Source organism: Nycticebus coucang, chromosome 1 (genome assembly GCF_027406575.1).
Source record: "Nycticebus coucang isolate mNycCou1 chromosome 1, mNycCou1.pri, whole genome shotgun sequence".
Classification (NCBI taxonomy): Eukaryota; Metazoa; Chordata; class Mammalia; order Primates; family Lorisidae; genus Nycticebus; species Nycticebus coucang.
Window position 1 is genome coordinate 29,770,915 of NC_069780.1, and position 6,000 is coordinate 29,776,914.

The window sequence follows — 6,000 nt, forward strand, 5'->3', positions numbered from 1 at the left end:
CTGGCTGGGTTTGAACCCACCAGCCTCGGTGCATGTGGGCAGTGCCCTAACCACTGAGCTACAGGCACTGAGCCACTTTGATATTTCTTATCTCTTTTTTCCTACTAATATTGGTTTTAGTTTGCTTGTGTTTTTCTAGTTCTTTGAGATATGTTGGTTGTTTATTTGAAACTTTTCTGCTATTTTGATGCAGGCACTTACTGCTATAAACTTTGTTCATTGCTATTTTTTCTCTATCTTATAGATTTGTATATGTTGTTTTCATTTTCATTATTTTGTGAAATTTTATAATTTCCTTCTTTATCTCTTCATTGACCCACTGATGATTGTTCAGGAGCATGCTGGTTCATTTCCATGTGTTTTTATATTTTTCAATATTCCTTTTTATTCATTTCTAGTTTTATTCCATTGTGATCAGAGAAAATACTTGGTATGATTTCCAGTTTTTTATTTAAGTTTTCGAGACTTGTGTTATGGTTTATCTTTGAGAATGATCCACGAGCTGGGGAGAAGTACATGAATTCTACAGTTGTTGGATGAAACGTTCTGTAAATATCAATTAGGTCCATTTGGTCTAGAGTGCAGGTTAAGTTCAACACTCATTTTTTTTGTCTTGATGACCTGTCCAGTGCTGAAAATGGAATGCTGAGGTCTCCAGTGATGATTATTGTCTCGTGGTCTCTCTCTTCAGCTCTGATAGTTTACTTCACACATGTGGGTGTTCCACTGTTGGGTGCATAGACATTTATAATGGTTATATCCTCTTGCTTAATTAACTCTTTTATGGCTATATAATGAAATTCTTTGTCTCTTCTTTCAGTTTTTGTCTTGAAATCTATTTTATGTCATATAAATGTAGCTACTCCTGCTACTTTTTTGTTTCCATTTGCATGGAATATCTTTTCCCACCCCTTTATTTTTAGTCCATATGTGTCATCATAGGGGAAACGTGTCTCTTGCAGCCAATGTACAGTTGGCTCTTGTTTTTTATCCATCAGACTCTCTACATCTTTTGATTAGAGGGGTTAGTCCATTCCCATTCAACGTTATTATTGATACTTAAGGACTGACTGCTGCCATGTGATCTGATTTCTGGTTGTTAGGGGTCCTCTCTTGCTTGCTTGCTTCTCTATCTTCCTTTTGAAAAGTAATATTTTTCTGATAGTGCGTTTTAATTTCTTTCGTTTCATTTTTGTGTATCCTTTATAGGTTGATTTGAGATTATAATTGAGTTTATAGGAAACATTTTATAACTAATTATTTTAAACATTTAACAAGTCTTCTTACAAACATGCTGACAAAAGGCAAAGAAAAATCTAATGGAAATTCTACTTTTACTCCATACAATCCCCTGATTTTCATCTTTTGTTGTTTCCATCTGTATCTTTTCATACTCTCTTTCAAAAAGCTGTTGTAGCTTTTGTTTTTGTTTTTTGTCTTTTTGTATTTTGGGAGGGGAGATAGGTTTGTCTTTTAGGCTTCCTACTCAAGATAGAAGCAGTTTATACCACGATTATAGTAATGCAGTATTCTGTGTCTGTGTGCTCACCGGCACTAGTGAGTTGTATACCTTCAGATGATTTCTTATTGTTCACTAATGTCATTTTTTTTCATGCTGAAGAAAGCCTCTTAGCATTTCTTGTAGGTACTCTGATGTTGATGAAATTACTCAGATTTTGTTTGTTTCAGCAAGTCTATGATTTTCTTTCTTTTTTCTTGCTTGCCATTGGACCTTTCCTTTATCTGTGACTTTTGGTAGCTTGATTATGAAATGCCCTGACGTGGTCTTTTTGGGTTAAATGTTCATGGTGTCCTATCACCTTCTTTACCTGGATCATGATGTCATTGTCTAGGTTTGGAACTTCCCTTGTTATTATTTCTTTGAATAAATTTTCTAGCCTAAACACTCTGCCTCTTCTCTAAGGCCAATAACTCATAGATTTGTTCTTTGAGACTCTTTTCTATGTCTCATTGTCACACTTCATTATTTTTTGGTCTTTTCCTTTTTTCTCTTCTGACTGTGGTTTTGCTAATAACCTGTCTTCAAGCTCACTAATTCTTTCTTCCATTTGGTCAACTCTGATGTTGAGAGATTGATGCATTTCTTAATTTGTTAATTGAATTCTTAAGCTCTAGAATTTCTCTTTGTTGTATTTTGTTTTTTAAATCTCTTTGTTAAATTTCTGAACTCTGTGTGTTTTCTTGAAGTTCTCCCGGCTTCTTTGGGATACGATTTTCATTTTTCTTTTTTTTTTGTCTAGAAGACCATATATCTCCATTGCTCCAGGATTGGACACTGGTGCCGTATCTCAATTTTTTTGTCTAGAAGACCATATATCTCCATTGCTCCAGGATTGGACACTGGTGCCGTATCTCAATTTTTTTTTGTCTAGAAGACCATATATCTCCATTGCTCCAGGACTGGACACTGGTGCCGTATCTAGTGTGTTTGGCAAAGTCATGTTTTCCTGGGTGTTGTTGATGTTTATAGATATTCGACAATGTCTGGGCATTGAAAAGTTAAGTATGTGTATTGTCTTTGTAGTCTGGGCTTGTTTGAACCCATCCTTCTCGAGAAGATTCTCCAGGTATTCAAAAGTATTTGAGTGTTGTGATCTAAGTTTTTGGTCACTGCAGATGTTATGGCACTGTTGGTCCCAAAGCCCAGCAATGACTCTGCAGACTCCTGGTGATACTACTTTCATGGATTTGGATAAGATATGTGAGAATTGCCTGAATGTCCAGGCAAACACCGTCACTTTCTTCTTTTACTTTCTGTACTGGGCTGCTACATTTGGGGGAAGAGTGACATGGGTACTCCTTCATGGGCACTGATGCCAAGTCATACCTGAAGCCAGGCTAATCTCCCTCAAAGTCCCTGCTGACTACTGCCTAGCTACCTCTGATGTTTACTCAATACCCATGGACTCTTTAGTCAGCAGGCTGCAGATCCTGCCAGAACTGGGTCCTTCAGGGCAGCATGATTTCTTCCTGCCCAGGGTAGGTCCAGAAATGCCTTCTATGAACTAAGGCCTGTATTCACAGGCTTTAGGAGACTACTCGCTACTTTATTTTGACTGTGGCTGATCTGATACCCATGCTGCCCTAACCTAATTTCTTCCTAACCATGCTTCCATGTTTAGGAAGAAATTAAGCCTTGTTATTGTTATAACCAGTGCTTTGTGTGTCTGACTTTTGGCAATTACTTGGGCTTTATAGAATTAATTACAATATTACAGAATATTTTAGATGTGTTGACTAAAAAAAGTAGTTTATTCAAGCATAGACTGGGGATGTACAGGAAACCTGCACCCCACAGGACTAAGGGTATAGGGAACTTACAATAATTACAGAGAGAAATTTTCGGGATAAAGATGAAGCTCAGAGGACTAGAGTCAGGAGAGTCTTCTTCCAGGACTTAAAATGTGGATTTTGTTTAAATAAAACCTTGATTTGATTTCAATATAGAACACTACCCTTGATCAGAAATATAATGAAAATAATACAATCTTAGTGACCATACTGTGTTCCAATTTGTGTGAGAATTGTTCCAGCAAATAAAGAGTAAGTTGAATATTACCAGGAATAGTGAGTTTTAAGATCAATCTTTAAAGAGGTACATGTATTACTGAAAAATAAATGGAATATTCAAAGGCCTTAAGCCATCATGGATGTGATAAAAGGCCATTTCATTGCCCATAAAATGTAATTCCCTACTGTTAAGATACATTGCAGCCCAGATATCATGATGTATTTTTTAATGTAGATCTGATCTTGATTTTTTAATTAATAATACATGGCAGCAATATCTGAGAGCTGCTCCATTATTTATATTATCTATCTCTTTCAAAGAGTCATTCATGCATTATATATTCAGACAGAAAATTTCACTTATTTTATCTGAAGTTAGTTTTCAATAGAAAATATATTAAGATGTTATCATATGCTCTGCAAGGAAAATAGAAACACTGAAATTCACAATTACCCCAGATATGTGTATGCTCTGCATACTGATAGCTGACAGCAATTAAAGGTTTTAGCCTGAACTTCTTTTCTTTTCTTTTCTTTCTTTATTTTATTATTATTATTATTATTATTTTGGAGACAGAGTCTCACTATGTCTCCACAGCTCACAGCAACATTAAACTCTTGGGCTTAAGCGATTCTCTTGCCTCAGCCTCCAGAGTAGCTGGGACTACGGACACCCACCACAACGCCTGGCTATTTTTTAGTTGCAGTTGTCAGTGTTGTTTAGCTGGCCCGGGCTGGGCTCAAACCCACTGGATTCGGAATATATGACTGGTGCCCTACTTACTGAGCTACAGCCGCTGGGCCTAGCCTGAACTTTCATAGATGCTTTTTCTTAATGTTAAATATTTTTATTTAAAGATAAAAGAGTGTTCCATGTGTCACTTTAGAGCTATGAAGTAAAAGATAAATTAAGGAAGAATGAAGACAGATTTAAAAAACATATTTTCCTAACTTACTTGTGTGCTCTTCCAGTGAAAACTAATATGATTACCCAAGCCCTGTGCCTGTGTAAAAACGTTTGAACAAGGCATTCTATAAAAATTCAGTTCACATCGTGTTCACCAGCACTTAAATTGTAAAATACTTCACCCAGTTTTGTCAATACGCAAAGAAAGCATCTGCCAGGCCCTTCCTTAACTTATAACTTTCTTTTATGCCACAACCCTGTCACATTATTTAATTTCTTTTCTCAGCAGAACTTCTCAGTGACATTGGAAAGGGTAAATTTGGAATGAACATCAAACTGGAGGGAAACCATGGAGAAAGGATGCTGATGGAAGAGAACAACTTAGCAAGTACCCAGCTTTCCATGATTCCGACTACTGCATCTGTCCAACATCAATCTGTCCCTCCTATGGGCGGGTCACTATTCTAAGCACTCAAGGTACTTCCTTGAAAAAAAATTCTTCTTGTCTCTGTACGTTCATTCTACATTTGACATGGCTGGAATTTTTAAGGTCAACAATAAGAACGAAAAAATTCAAGCAATGGATATGCATGGTAGGAAAATGCTGAATGTCTTTGGAATTATTCTGGTTACTTTTTTTTTTTTTTTGTAGAGACACAGTCTCACTTTATGGCCCTCGGTAGAGTGCGGTGGCCTCACACAGCTCACAGCAACCTCCAACTCATGGGCTTAAGCCATTCTCTTGCCTCAGCCTCCCGAGCAGCTGGGACTACAGGCGCCCGCCACAATGCCCGGCTATTTTTTTGTTGCAGTTTGGCTGGGGCTGGGTTTGAACCCTCCGCCCTCGGCATATGGGGCCGGTGCCCTACTCACTGAGCCACAGGTGCTGCCCTATTCTGGTTACTTTTTAAAAATCTATTCCACAAGGGCCTTTCAGAAAGTATTATAATAAACATCTTACATTTTTTTCTGTAAAATTAAGAGAGACTAACCTAAGAGATACCTGCGATGAGTAAGCTCTTCTGAACCCTCTCTCTCTGTCCACTACCAAGCAACAAAATTGGAATAGGAGCATTCATTCAGTTATTCAGATATTTCTTACAGATTCAAATCAAATGTGAGAAAAAAATGCCCTGGAGGTGTGGCAAGATGGCAGTCGAGTATAGCTTCCCTGCAACTGGGCACGGTGAGGCTAGGGAGATAAGACTCCAAGCATCTCTGGCTGGTGGGATCTGCCTATAATCATCCCTTTGAGGATACAGGGAGTCAGCAAGGGACTTCTGGACCCAAGAGGAGGACAAAAACAGTGGAAAACTGGCAAGTGGTTGCGTGTGTTCAATCAACCTAATCCCACCGGCAGCCGAATCCCTGAAAGTGACGAAGTGGCTTCACAAGGCACGGAGTCTCTTCTCTATGAGATTATGAAGTAGAACTTTCCAGACATGCCAAGAGATTCTGAAATTCAGAAGCAGACAGTTTTAGAACTCCAGCACGATTCAACCCAAATAAGACATCCCCCCAGACACATCATAATCAATTTCACTAAAGTTAATATGAAGGAG